General features: G+C 44.0%; 1 long non-coding RNA gene across 1 annotated transcript; it reads right to left on the bottom strand.

The window, feature by feature from the left end:
- Nucleotides 1-9,354: 9,354 nt before the first annotated feature.
- LOC148149103 (uncharacterized) lies at nucleotides 9,355-12,084 on the bottom strand. Its single transcript, XR_015758017.1, has 3 exons — nucleotides 11,451-12,084; nucleotides 11,136-11,251; nucleotides 9,355-9,488 (listed from the first exon to the last, which is right to left on the bottom strand). It is a non-coding gene; the product is annotated as an uncharacterized LOC148149103 (long non-coding RNA).
- Between the last annotated feature and the right edge of the window lie 1,425 nt (nucleotides 12,085-13,509).

The following is a 13,509-nucleotide window of genomic DNA, read 5'->3' as shown; positions in this document are numbered from 1 at the left end:
TTAAAGAGAGGTTGATTAGAGTGCAGCACAGACATGTCCCTGTGAAAATGAAGGATAGAATTGGCAAGATTAGGGAACCATGGATGACAGGTGAAATTGTGAGACTCGCTAAGAGGCAAAAGGAAGCATACATAAGGTCTATGCGACTGAAAACAGACAAAGCTTTGGAAGAATCTAGGGAAAGTAGGACCAATCTGAAATGAGGAATTAAGAGGGCTAAAAGGCATCATGAAATATCTTTAACAAACAGGGTTAAAGAAAATCCCAAATCCTTTTATTCATATATATAATGAGCAAGAGGGTAACTAGAGAAAGGGTTGGGCCACTCAAGAACAAACATGGGAAGTTATGCATGGAATTAGACAATGGGTGAGATTCTTAATGAGTACTTTGAGTTGGTATTCACCAAGGAGAGGGACATGATGGATGTTGAGGTTAGGTAGAGATGTTTGATTACTCTAGGTCACATCGCCATAAGGAGGGAGGAAGTGTTGGGTATTCTAAAAGGCATTAAGGTGGACAAGTCCCCAGGTCCAGATGGGATTTATCCCAGGTTAATGAGGGAAGTCAGGGAAAAAGTAGCTGGGGCCTTAACAGATATCTTTGCAGTATCCTTGAACATGGCTGAGATCTCGGAGGACTGGAGAATTGCTAATGTTGTCCCCTTGTTTAAGGAGGGTAGCAGGGATAATCCAGCTAATTAGACTGGTGAGCCTGAAATCAGTGGTAGGGAAACTTCTAGAGAAGATTCTGAGGGATAGGATCTCTTCCCATTTGGAAGAAAACAGGCTTGTCAGCGACAGGCAGCATGGTTTTGTGCAGGGAAGGTCATGTCTTACCAACTTAATAGAACTCTTTGAGGAAGTGACAAAGTTGATTGATGAGGGAAGGTCTATAGATATCATATACATGGACTTCAGTAAGCATTTAGAACATAGAACATAGAAGAATACAGCGCAGTACAGGCCCTTGGGCCCTCGATGTTGCGCCGATCCAAGCCCACCTAAACTACACTAACCCACTATCCTCCATATACCTATCCAATGCCCTCTTAAATGCCCATAAAGAGGGAGAGTCCACCACTGTTACTGGCAGGGCATTCCATGAACTAACGACTCGCTGAGTGAAGAACCTACCCCTAACATCAGTCCTATATCTACCCCCCCTTAATTTAAAGCTATGCCCCCTTGTAATACCCGACTCAATACGCGGAAAAAGGTTCATACTGTCGACCCTATCTAACCCCCTAATCATCTTGTACACCTCAATCAAGTCACCCCTAAACCTTCTTTTCTCTAGTGAAAACAGCCCCAAGTGCCTCAGTCTTTCCTCATACGATTTTCCTTCCATACCAGGCAACATCCTGGTAAACCTCCTCTGCACCCGTTCCAATGCCTCCACATCCTTCCTATAGTATGGCGACCAAAACTGCACACAATATTCCAGATGCGGCCGTACCAGAGTCTTATACAACTGCATCATGACCTCAGGACTCCGGAACTCAATTCCTCTACCAATAAAAGCCAGTACGCCATATGCCTTCCTCACCGCACTATTTACCTGGGTGGCAACTTTCAGAGATCTGTGTACATGGACACCAAGATCCCTCTGCTCATCCAGACTACCAAGTATCCGACCATTAGCCCAGTACCCCATCTTTTTGTTATTCTTCCCAAAGTGAATCACCTCGCACTTAGCTACATTGAATTCCATCTGCCACCTTTCTGCCCAGCTCTACAGCTTCTCTATATCCTGCTGTAACCTGCCACATGCTTCCTCACTGTCAACAACTCCTCCGACTTTCGTATCATCCGCAAACTTGCTCACCCAACCTTCTAACCCCTCTTCCAGGTCATTTATAAAAATGACAAACAGCAATGGTCCCAAAACAGATCCTTGCGGAACACCGCTATTGACAGCACTCCATGAAGAAACTTTGCCATCAACTGCTACCCTTTGTCTTCTTCCATCCAGCCAATTCCTAATCCAAACCTCCAACTCACCCTCAATGCCATATCTCCGTATTGATAAGGTTCCCCATGGTAGTCTGATGGAGAAAGTGAAGACACATGGGGTCCAGGGTGTATGAGCTAAATGGATAAAGAATTGGCTGGGCAGCAGGAGACAAAGGGTAGTAATGGAAGGGAGTGTCTCAAAATGGAGAAATGTGACCCATGGTGTTGCACCGGAATCAGTGCTGGGACCACTGTTGTTTGTGATACACATAAGTTATCTGGAGGAAGGTATAGTGATCTGATGAGCAAGTTTGCAGATGATACTAAGATTGGTGGAGTAGCAGATAGTGAAGGGTACTGTCAGAGAATGCAGTATATAGATAAATTGGAGAGTTGGGTGGAGAAATAGCAGATGGAATTCAGTCCGGGCAAAGGTGAGGTGAAAATCCCTGGGAAAATTGATGTACAGAGAGTTCTGGCTGTTCAGGTCCATTGTACCCTAAAGGTGATAATGCAGGTTGCTAGATTGGTCAGGAAGGCATATGGCATGCTTTCCTTCATCGGAAGATGTACTGAATACAACAGTTGGCAGGTCATATTACAGTATATAGGACTTTGGTTCGGCTACATTTAAAATACTGTGTACAGCTCTGGTTGCCACATTACCAAAAGAATGTGGATGCTTTGGAGAGGGTGCAGAGGAGGTTTACCAGGATACTGTCTGGTATGAAGGGCACTAGCTATGAAGAGAGGTTGAGTAGATTAGGATGATTTGCATTAGGAAGACAGAGGTTGAGGGAGGACCTGATTGAGGTCTACAAAATCATGAGAGGTATAGAAAAGGTGGATAGCAAGAAGCTTTTTTCCCAGGGTTGGTGTCCAGAGTGAATTTTCCACAATCACTGGTTCCACAATCACTGATACAACTTCTCCAGACTTGACCTCCATTAGAACTGAGTGACCATTTAAGCATTTTGAATTGATTTGGGTTTTGTGAAGCAATTTTACTGTTCCAATCCAGATCAAAGGGCAATGCTGCATGATCAAACAGTGAAGGGGAGGGCAGGAATTAAATCAAAATAGAATTGGGCAGGGAGACACTCCCATTCTTTTTTTTTGAGCCAGCTCTCAGAGTGAACAGGATGTCTGACACCCTTGTTTATTTTTCTTTCTTAGAGTGAACAGCACCTCTGACACTCCTGTTCATTTTTATTTACCCCCACACTACTGCCTAACTGCGGTAGTGCTTATTTTTTCCCCAGCACCCATGTTGTGTGTGTGCAGGTGTGAGACACAGTGAGAGACACAAGATGCTCAAATTTCCACCACCGGGAAGAAAGGAAACACCCGAGTGGCCAGTGACAAGCACTGCCCTTCACATCAAAGGGCTGTGTGATCATACAGTGAAGAGGAGGGCAGGAATTAAATCAAAATAGAATTGGACGGGGAGACACTCCCATTCTTATCTGTCAGCCAGGGCTCCCTCATTTGACCAGACTAACGGTACCAATTAGGGAACATATACGAGAAGGTTCACCTGGCTGACTGCTTTACAATCACTGCAGAAAGGCGGTGAAGTATCCCCAAGTGAATGAGTAAACAGTATGGAGGACATGCCTGGTTAGTAAACTGGGGGAATTAGATGGATGTGAGAGAGAGAGAGAAGAGAGGTTACATTCAATAGTGAGAGAAGTTGAGCATCAGCTTTGGTGGGAGGTGTGCATAGTAGCAGTGAGGTGGCAGAGAGAAGATAGTCACATTTACCCCGGCTGAGCAGACAAGATCATTGACCTTCTTCCTACTCTGCTGAGTATTCCTTCCGATGACTGACACTGGGATCCTGGTAAATCATTTCTGAACCCTTGCCAATTTAATAAATACTCCAGAAGAGGCCTCACCAGCATCCTGCATAACCTCAACATGCCGTCCCAACTCCTGTATGCAAAGGTGTGAACAATGAAGGCAAGCGTGCTGGACTACCCTGCCTACCTGTCACGCAAATTCCAAAGAGTTATGTACCTGAACCCCCAGGTCTCTGTTCTACAACACTACCCATGGCCCCACCAGTAATTGTATAAGTTCTAGCCTTGTTTGTTTTACCAAAATGCAATACCTCACATTTATCCAAATTAAACTCCATTTACCGCTCCTTGACCCATTGACCCAATTGATCAAGATCATTTTGTAACCTTTGATAACCTTCTTCACTGTCCAGTGTGCCACCAATTTTGGTGTCATCCATAAACTTACAAACCATGCCTCCTATATTCTCATTTAAACTGTTCTTATAAATGAAAAACAAAAGTAGGCCCAATAACCCAGATCCCTGTGGTACAGCACTGGTCACAGGCCTCCAGACCAAGAAACAAACCTCCACCACCACTGTATATCTCCTACCATCAAGCCAATCTTGTATCCAATTGGCAAACTGCCCCTGACTCCCATGTGATCTAACTTTACTAATTAATTTACCATAAAGAACCTTATCAAAGGAGGGGGCGAGACCTACTGTGGGTCTCTCCCCACTGCATGAGTTCCAGCAGCATTGGCAGGAGGCACTGAAAAGGCCAGTTTTCATGCCTGTTGGCACAGCTTTGTGGGTGAAGAAGGATAGACAATGAGCACAGCACCTAATTTTACCCCTACCAACTCATCCCCACGTGGAGCATAGAAGTCTATCTCACAAAGCCACTGGAATGCTGCCTACATACCATTGTTAGTCTGTGGAGGCCTACTCTAGGACTAATGGCCCATGAAAATTGATTTTAGTTTAGCATTGAGTTATTCAAATTGGTTCCCCACCTCCAGTCAGGGATTCCAACTCAAGGTCTCACCTCCTAGCCAGTAACCCAGGATCAGGACAATTTCGGTCATCAATTCTTCTCCAGTGCCACTGCCAAACCAGCTGAGTCCTTCCAGCATTTTCTGTTTTTATTATACCATGGGGACATTCAGATGTAAGCCAATCAGGCAAAGAGCAAAAGTGAAGGCTTCATGGCTGTTCTTCATTTCTACTGCCCCAGAGTTTCGGGAGCTATTTGTGAGCAAGTTAGAAGAAAATCCACTCTATAATTCCTTTAACAATCTAATTTATCCATTATCAGATCAACTAAACCTCGCTGGTTGGCATACTGAAGGTGACTTTTTTTTTTAAATTCATTCACGGAATGGGAATATCACTGGCTAGGCGAGTATTTATTGCCCAGCCCAATTGCCCAGAGGGCAGTTAAGAGTCAACCACATTGCTGTGGGTCTGGAGTCACATGTAGGTCAGACCAGGTAAGGGTGGCAGCTCCCCTCCCTAAGACACATTATTGAACCAGATGAGTTTGTCTAACAATGGATTTGTGGTCATCACTAGACACTGAATTCCAGATTATTATTGGATTCAAATTCCACATCTGCCATGTTGGGATTCAAAGCCACTGTTGGAATATTGCGTGCAATTCTGGTCTCCTTCCTATCGGAAAGATGTTATGAAACTTGAAAGGGTTCAGAAAAGATTTACAAGGATGTTGCCAGGTTTGGAGGATTTGAGCTATAGGGAGAGGCTGAACAGTTTGGGGCTGTTTTCGGAGGCTGAGGGGTGACCTTATAGAGGTTTACAAAATTATGAGGGGCATGGATAGGATAAATCGCAAAGTCTTTTCCCTGAGGTTGGAGAGTCCAGAACTAGAGGGCATAGGTTTAGGGTGAGAGGGGAAAGATATAAAAGAGACCTAAGAGGCAACTTTTTCACACAGAGGGTGGTACGTGTATGGAATGAGCTGCCAGAGGATGTGGTGGAGGCTGGTACAATTGCAACATTTAAGAGGCATTTGGATGGGTATATGAATAGGACAGGTTTGGAGGGATATGGGCCGGGTGCTGGGAGGTGGGACTAGATTGGGTTGGGATATCTGGTTGGCATGGATGGGTTGGACCGAAGGGTCTGTTTCCATGCTGTACATCTCTATGACTATGACTATGACATGACCTGGATCAACAGTTGATTGATTATACCATTTGGCCATTTCCTCCCTTTAGTCAAAACTTGAAGTAGATTCCAGGTGACTATTTATAGAAATTGAGAGATTAAAGAAAATAAATTTCTAGGTCTTGTGGCACTGTGGTAGTGACCATACCTCTGGGCCAGAAAACCCAGGTTCAAGTCCCACCTACTTCAGAGGTGTTATGAAAAATGTCTGAGCAAGTTGACTAGAAAATATCTAAAGCAATTAGTAGTGTCCTTATCCCTGAATCTGGAAGCCAAGTCCTACCTTCTCCAAGTACAGGGCGACCACCGTATCCATGGAATCAGTTTTTGCGGTTTCAGTTATCCACAGTTCGCTGCAGCCAGAAAATATTACATGGAACATTCCAGAACCAGAAACCAGGGGAGGTAAGTTTCCCATTTAAATGAATGGGTTCGCTACCATCTGCGGTTTCTGGAATCCGCGGTAGGTCTTGGAACTTCTCTCCCGCAGATACGGGGGACTACTGCATCTATGATAGTTTCTCTGGTTAGATTGATTAGAATATCGAAATAAATTTAAAGATCTGGGAAAAAGATCAATTAAAAAACACACATTTGGGTAGTCACCAACTCCTGATAGAGAGAACATCCTTTTAGCGTGCACCTTGTCCAAAGGAGATCCCCTCACATTCTTCCAAATGGCAATGAGTAACTGAACTCCATCTTGGTCAACAGCAACAACAAAAACAGAAATTGCTGGTAAAGCTCAGCAGGTCTGGCAGCATCTGTGGGGAGAAATCAGAGTTAACATTTCGGATCCAGTGACCCTTCTTCAGAACTGATGGTAGCTAGGGCAATGTTGGCTTTTATGTAGAAGATAGGGTGGGGTTAGGGGGTAAGGAGTAAATGATAGGTGGAGATAGAGACCAAAGAGAGAGAAGAAGAGTGGATAACAATCAGCCTGGGAGAATGAATAGCTGCTAATGGGGTCTGTTAGTCACTAACAATGGATAGTGTATAATAGCAGATCATGTGATAATAGGGTTTGGTGTGTGGAGATTAGGGGTAAGAACATGGGAAAAGTTCCTCAAGCCCTAAGATTGCAAACTCAATATTGAGTCCAGAAGGCTGTAGAGTTCCAAGCAGAAAATGAGATACTATTCTTCCAGCTTACACCGAGCTTCACTGGAATACTGCAGTAAGCCTGACACAAAGATGTTGACCAGGGAACACAGTGGTGTGTTGATGTTTCCATCTTGGACAACGTTCCTTTAAGCCAACCCCATTCCCAGGAATCATTTGAGTTAACTCCTCTGAACTGCTTCCAATGTTGGCATAAATAAGGGTAAAAGGAAGAGTTGTCAGACCACCACTGACCCATAGAGGTACAGACTCATTTGAGAGAGGTAAATGGTGGTAGATTAACTTGAGGGTCACCACACCTCAGGCAAAGGAACCTTAGCTGCTGTGGGAATTGAACCCACACAGTTGGTATCAGTCTACATAGCAGATGGGGTGTACAGCCAACTGAGCTACCAAACCCCTATAAATAATGAGGCTAACCTGTGTGTGGTTTACCAGGTAGGATTTCATGTGTCCTGTGCAGCTATTGGCAAGACTTCCCTACAATATTCTCCATCCTCCCCTTTCAGTATTAAGGTCAACTTTCCTTCCTGATTACATTCAGAGTCAACATGAATATGAATGACCATTCACAGTAAATTAAAGTTTTAAATTTTAAAAGTAATTTCTAGTGAGTATTGACTGTGTATTTGTTTTTGTTTTGAATATTAGTCCTTCATTCTCAGTCTGCAAGTTACCAAGTTTCCAGCTGGGGTGAACGGAATTTATGGAAAGGCAAATATTTTGCTTGCTAGGTTTTATTTTGAAAAAAGCAAAGGGCAATTTATATGTTCCAAAACTAAATTACTGTTAACCATACCTTATACAACTTATGATCAGGGTATGATGTAGAATCTTTTAAAGGGCAAATAATTTATATCCAACAACATTTTAAATCTTGTTTTAGTCTTACTTTTATTAATGTCAGAACTACCAGGATTTTGACATTTTATATCTTATATTTTATTTTGTATTTTTTAGAAATGTCTTTACTTGGCTTTACCATTAACTCAAACTCTGGATTATACAAGTGTGCTCATTTTCAGGTTTCAATTGTTTGACTTGTTTCCATGCAATAACTGTGGGGGAAAGCCAATTCCTTTGACATAGTATCACACCACATTACCAAGAATAGAAGTCCGAGAGTTGTACAGCGTGAAAACAGACCCTTTGGTCCGAGTCGCCCAAGCCCACCAAGCCCACCACTGAACTAATCCCACTTGCCTGTGTCCCTCTAAACCTTCCCTATCCATGCCACCCACCTGTCCAATTGTCTTTTAAATATTGTAATTTGATTAGATTAGATTCCCTACAGTATGGAAACAGGCCCTTTGGCCCAACAAGTCCACACCGACCATCCAAAGAGTAACCCACCCAGATGCATTCCTCTACCCTATATTTACCCCTAACTAATGCACCTAATACTATGGGCAATTTAGTGTGGCCAATTCACCTGACCTGCACATCTTTGGATTATGGGAGGAAACCAGAGCACACAGAGAAAACCCATGTAGACACAGGGAGAATAGGCAAACTCCACACAGTCACCCAAGGCTGGAATCAAACCCAGATCTCTGGCACTGTGAGCTAGCAGTGCTAACCACTGAGCCACTGCACCATGCACTGCCTCTACCATTTCCTCTGGCAGCTCATTCCATACACTCACAACCCTCTGCATGAAAAGGTTGCCCTTTAGGTTCCTTTTAAATCTTTCCCCTCTCGCCCTAAATCTATGCCCTCCAGTTTTGGACTCGCTACCATTGGAAAAAGACTTTGGCTAATCACCTTACCTACCTGGGATGGTCATAGTCAAGATTTTTTTTCATTCATTCACAGGTCGTGGGGTGGCACGGTGGCTCAGTGGTTAGCACTGCTGCCTCACAGCGCCAGGGACCTGGGTTCAATTCCTGTCTCGGGCAACTGTCTGTATGGAGTTTGCACATTCCCTGCGTGGGTTTGCTCTGGTTTCCTCCCACAGTCCAAAGATGTGCAGGTTAGGTGAATTGGCCATGCCAAATTGCCTGTAGTATTAGGTGCATTAGTCAGGAGTAAATGTAGGGGAATGGGTCTGGGTGTGTTGCTCTTTGGAGGGTTGGTGTGGACTTGTTGGGCTGAAGGGCCTGTGTCCACACTGTAGGGAATCTAATCAAACCACTAACTGGCCAATCCCAAGTTGCCCTTCAGAAGATGGTAGTGAGCAGCATCCTTGAACTGCTGCAGTCCATTTGATGCAAGCAGACCCACAAGGTTTTAGGACAGACTGAATGGGTACTGAGGATGGAGTAATATTTTCCCAAGTCTGGATCAGGAGTGGTTTGGAAGGCAACTTACAGGTTGTGGTGCTCCCGTGTCCTTCCAAATAGCAGTGACTGTCAGCTCTTCATATAAGGGATGAGGGGTGCCAGGCAGCCCATCACCATACTGACTGATTTTGCCCTTTTCGGGGTTAGTTCCTCCTGGAATGCGAGAAATGTAGGTAAAGGTCATTCTGCTAAAACGCATGTTTCATTAATGAGAATTTGTTATAACGCGATAGACAAATTGGGGACACTGTTTCTAAAGTGCAAAGTTTTTAAGTGTATTGGTTATGACCTGATTCTGGCCCCATTAGTTTAAATGGTGCTGCTGTTACATTTCTTTTTATAACATGGGATTGCATGAGAATGGAACTATCGTGTTATAGTAGAATCGACTGTATTAAGGAAGATGAAAGTAGGAGGTACAGCTGTTCCTGATGGTGCAAGTAGGGAAGTATCCTGACTGAGTGAGTACAATACAGAGGGCATGCAGGGTGTCAGGGAACATGTTGCAGGTATTAGTGAAAGCGGTATAGCATGAGCCGTGGTGGAAAGTAGGTGCAGTAGCATTAATAGAGTGAATGCCACGTATCAGCGTGAAGATGATGGCATTTACACTGGCAGAATAGAGAAGACATCAACCTTCTTCTTACAGTGCTGTCCTTGCCTCCATAGGCTGGGACTGCACTGATTCAACCTCAGACAAGGCTGGTCAGAAAGTTCTGCCTCAGCGTCAACCCTTCCAGCAGGAATTCCAGGTCCCTGTCTGCATGTGGGGTGCCACATTTCCATTGTAATGTCAGGAACCACCAAAGGCAGCTTCAGACTGTCAGTGACCGTCCAGGTACACAATGGATTTTTAAAGATAGTGCCAGCGCTAGGGATTATTAGTCAATTCGTGGACATCCTCGCAATGGCAAATTGCTCCAGGAACAGCAATTGATAAGATGAGGCTAGAATCAGATAAGAAGGATGCCATAGTGGCAGGGTAGAAAGAATCATAGAATCCCTAGAGTGCAGAAAGAGACCATTCAGCCCATCAAGTCTGCATAGATCCTCCGAAGAGCAACCCAGCCAGTTACAGTCCCCCTAACCTATCTCTGTAACCTTGCATTTCCCATGGCCGATCCACCTAACTTGCACATTTTTGGCCTGTGGGAGGAAACCAGAGCACCCAAAGGAAACCCATGCAGACACAGGGAGAATGCGCAAACTCCATACAGACCATCACCCGAGGGTGAGAATTTAAACCAGGTCCCAAGTGCTGTGAGGCAGTAGTGCTGACCACTGAACCACCATGCTTCTTGATTGTTAACAAGGTGGGTTTGTTAAGATACCGATTGAAGACTGGCTAGGCCGGAATCCGAAAATCCCTCCAAAAAACTCAACACTCCTGATACTTACCCAAAAAAAGGTAAGATTCAGCCCATCACTTCAGATTTAAAACTTCATTACAGTGTTCCATTTCCAGTTCAGAATGCCTTGGACCAAGTCTTTTCTGGATTATCAAATAATGTTAAAATACCTAATCACAAGTTTCTGAACTGCAAAACATGGTGGATATATTATTTTTATCTGAAGCAGCAATTGATAAAACACAATAAAGTTGGAGTGAAAACCTATCCAAATAGTGCATCATGGAACAGTACAGCACGGGGACAGGCCTTTCATTCTTCATATTTTCACTCTCAAAGTGCTGTACTCAGAAAATGAGTTGCTTTGATCTGCTTAAAACATTTTTGAACAACTAGTGTGTCTGACCAATAGATTGTAAGACAGTAGAGGTTACAGGATAGTTATTCTCACCTCTCCAATTTCCAATTCACCTCATTGTTGCTAAAGCTGTTGGGAGCCATAGTGATTCAATGTCTAACACAGTTCCTTCTACCTCGATTTAAGGCATGGTGTTCCTTCAAAGTGATCTGTGAACAAAGAAGTTGTGTGTGTTGTGTATAACCCCTTTTCACTTGCAAATCCTTCAATCTAAAAATAATCTGCAGCAAAGCATTAGTTTTAAACAAAGTAAAGGTTAGTTTATTACAAAACAGTACTGTAAGTTATTTATGTAAAAATAATAAAGTTATGAACAAAAGAATAAATGCAGTTAAAGACATGAGATACCTATAAAGATGAAATTCAGTTCAATCCTTTAGAATATCATGTTGAGTCTGTGTTTTGTATTTGAAGGACTGGAGGTCTGCAGTGAAGGGTTAAAGGTGAAGAGCAGCTGTGATGTCTTCTGCAGTCAAATAGCTAGAGGTTGTCTTGGAGGTGGACTCAGTAGTCACAAAAGCTTCAGGGAGTCAATGAAGGTCCTTTTTCATTGCTGGTCCTGCTAGTTGGACTCTTTTTCAGCTGAACAGGAATGAATTCTTGGCACCTTTCTTAGTTAAACTCAGTGTCAGAGAGAAAATCTAACTCTGACGTGCCGAGACAGCAAAGGCTGGTGCTGTCCTCACAGGTTCTACTTAGACCTCTACACATAATGGCTGTTACTGACCAAACTACTTTAAAGCTAAAAATGTCTGCTTTCCCAGACTGGCTCCTGTATTATATATTGTGTTGGGTCAGGTCTGGAGCATAGTTTCATTGATTGTCTTTTAGCCAGTGAAATGAACTTTCCAACTGTCTCTACTCCATTAGCTAGTGGCTCTGAAAGAGTTAATGATGAAGTTCCATTAGTTCCAGCCAAAGCAATGCTGTCACACAGTTTTTAGGTGGAGACAGTGAGTTCTACCCTAGCCTTTTTAAGGAATAGGAGAAAGTGAGGACTGCAGATGCTGGAGAATCAAGTCGAAAAGCGTGGTGCTGGAAAAGCACAGCAGGTCAGGCAGCTTCTGGGGAGCAGGAGAATCAATGTTTCAGGCATAAGGACTTCATTAGGAATGAGGCGACTGCCGTGGTGTGTGTGGCTGGAGAGGCCGCATGGCTAATGGTGTCCGAGAGGTTCTGGAGGCCGGGAGAAGGTTCTGGAATGATTGAGGAATCCCAAGTTTGGAGGTAAGTACATGAAAGTTTGGTGCACTTACGTTCCTTGATGTCCTGTACGGTGGAGAAAATGTGTTTGCTGACTGTCTGGATTCTTCTCAGAATGAAGAACAGCAAAGGTCCTTTGCAGGTCTGGGAGCGTGTGGCCCTGAGCTGGGACAGGGCTGACTGCAGAGAGAGTAGGTGGTAGTGCATGGCTGCGAGTGTGGAGCTTAGGTTCCGGTGGGAGAACCATTTCTGGAGCCTTTGGATTTGCTGTACATAGTGGTTGTCCTGGTCAGGTCCAAATTGTGATGGTCTGAATGTAGTGTGGAGTCCATCAGTCGGTTCCGTAGGCAGGTGCTGAGGAAGGCAATATGGCTGTGGTAGTGGGTCTGCTTCAGGATTCAAAATGTCGACTCTCCTGCTCCTCAGATGCTGCCTGACTGACTGTGCTTTTCCAGCACCACACTTCCGACTTTTTAGACAATGGATGTATTCTGAGTCAATATTTTGGGCAAAAGCCCTTCATCAGGAACATGAAGGGTTTATACCTGAAACGTCAATTCTCCAGCTCCTCAGATGCTGCCTGACCTGCTGTGTTTTTCCAGCGCCACACTTTTCATGTCTGATTCTCCAGCATTTGCAGTCCTCACTTTCTCCTAATGCATGTATTCTGTACAGTTTCTGAGAGTCCTGAATAAAATGTCTGATGAAAGATGCAAGTTGTACTTATTGCTCTTGAACAATAAACCATCTTGTTAACAAAGACAAGTGCCTCTTCTCTTTACACTCACTAGCAGTCTGTCTTGCACAACTAATAACTAGACAGGCCCTAGACAGATTTGTCCAGGCTTCGCAAAGTGGGGGTGGAGTTACAAGCTGAAATTTAGGATCACAGGTTCTAAATCAGCAATGGCTCCCAAAGAGAACTGTCTGAATTAAAGCAGCTGATTCCCTGCCCTCTCAGTCACCACTACTCCACTCCCATTTTTTTCACCAAGAAGCTGGGTGAGGTTGGAATGAACCATTCACACCCATCGGTCAACAAGACTGTAAAACATAGGAGCAGATCACTCAGCCCATCAAGTCCACTTCGCTATTCAGTTACATCTTGGTTGATCTGATAACCGTCAAAAGCAAAAGCAGAAATTGCTGGGAACACTCAGCAGGTTTAGCAGCATTTGTGGAGAGAAAGGCTGCAGTCGTGGGT

Source organism: Chiloscyllium plagiosum, unplaced genomic scaffold (genome assembly GCF_037043375.1).
Source record: "Chiloscyllium plagiosum isolate Xiang-an unplaced genomic scaffold, Cpla_swu_hap1 HiC_scaffold_9, whole genome shotgun sequence".
Classification (NCBI taxonomy): domain Eukaryota; kingdom Metazoa; phylum Chordata; class Chondrichthyes; order Orectolobiformes; family Hemiscylliidae; genus Chiloscyllium; species Chiloscyllium plagiosum.
This window is presented reverse-complemented; position numbering and strand designations above follow the sequence as displayed.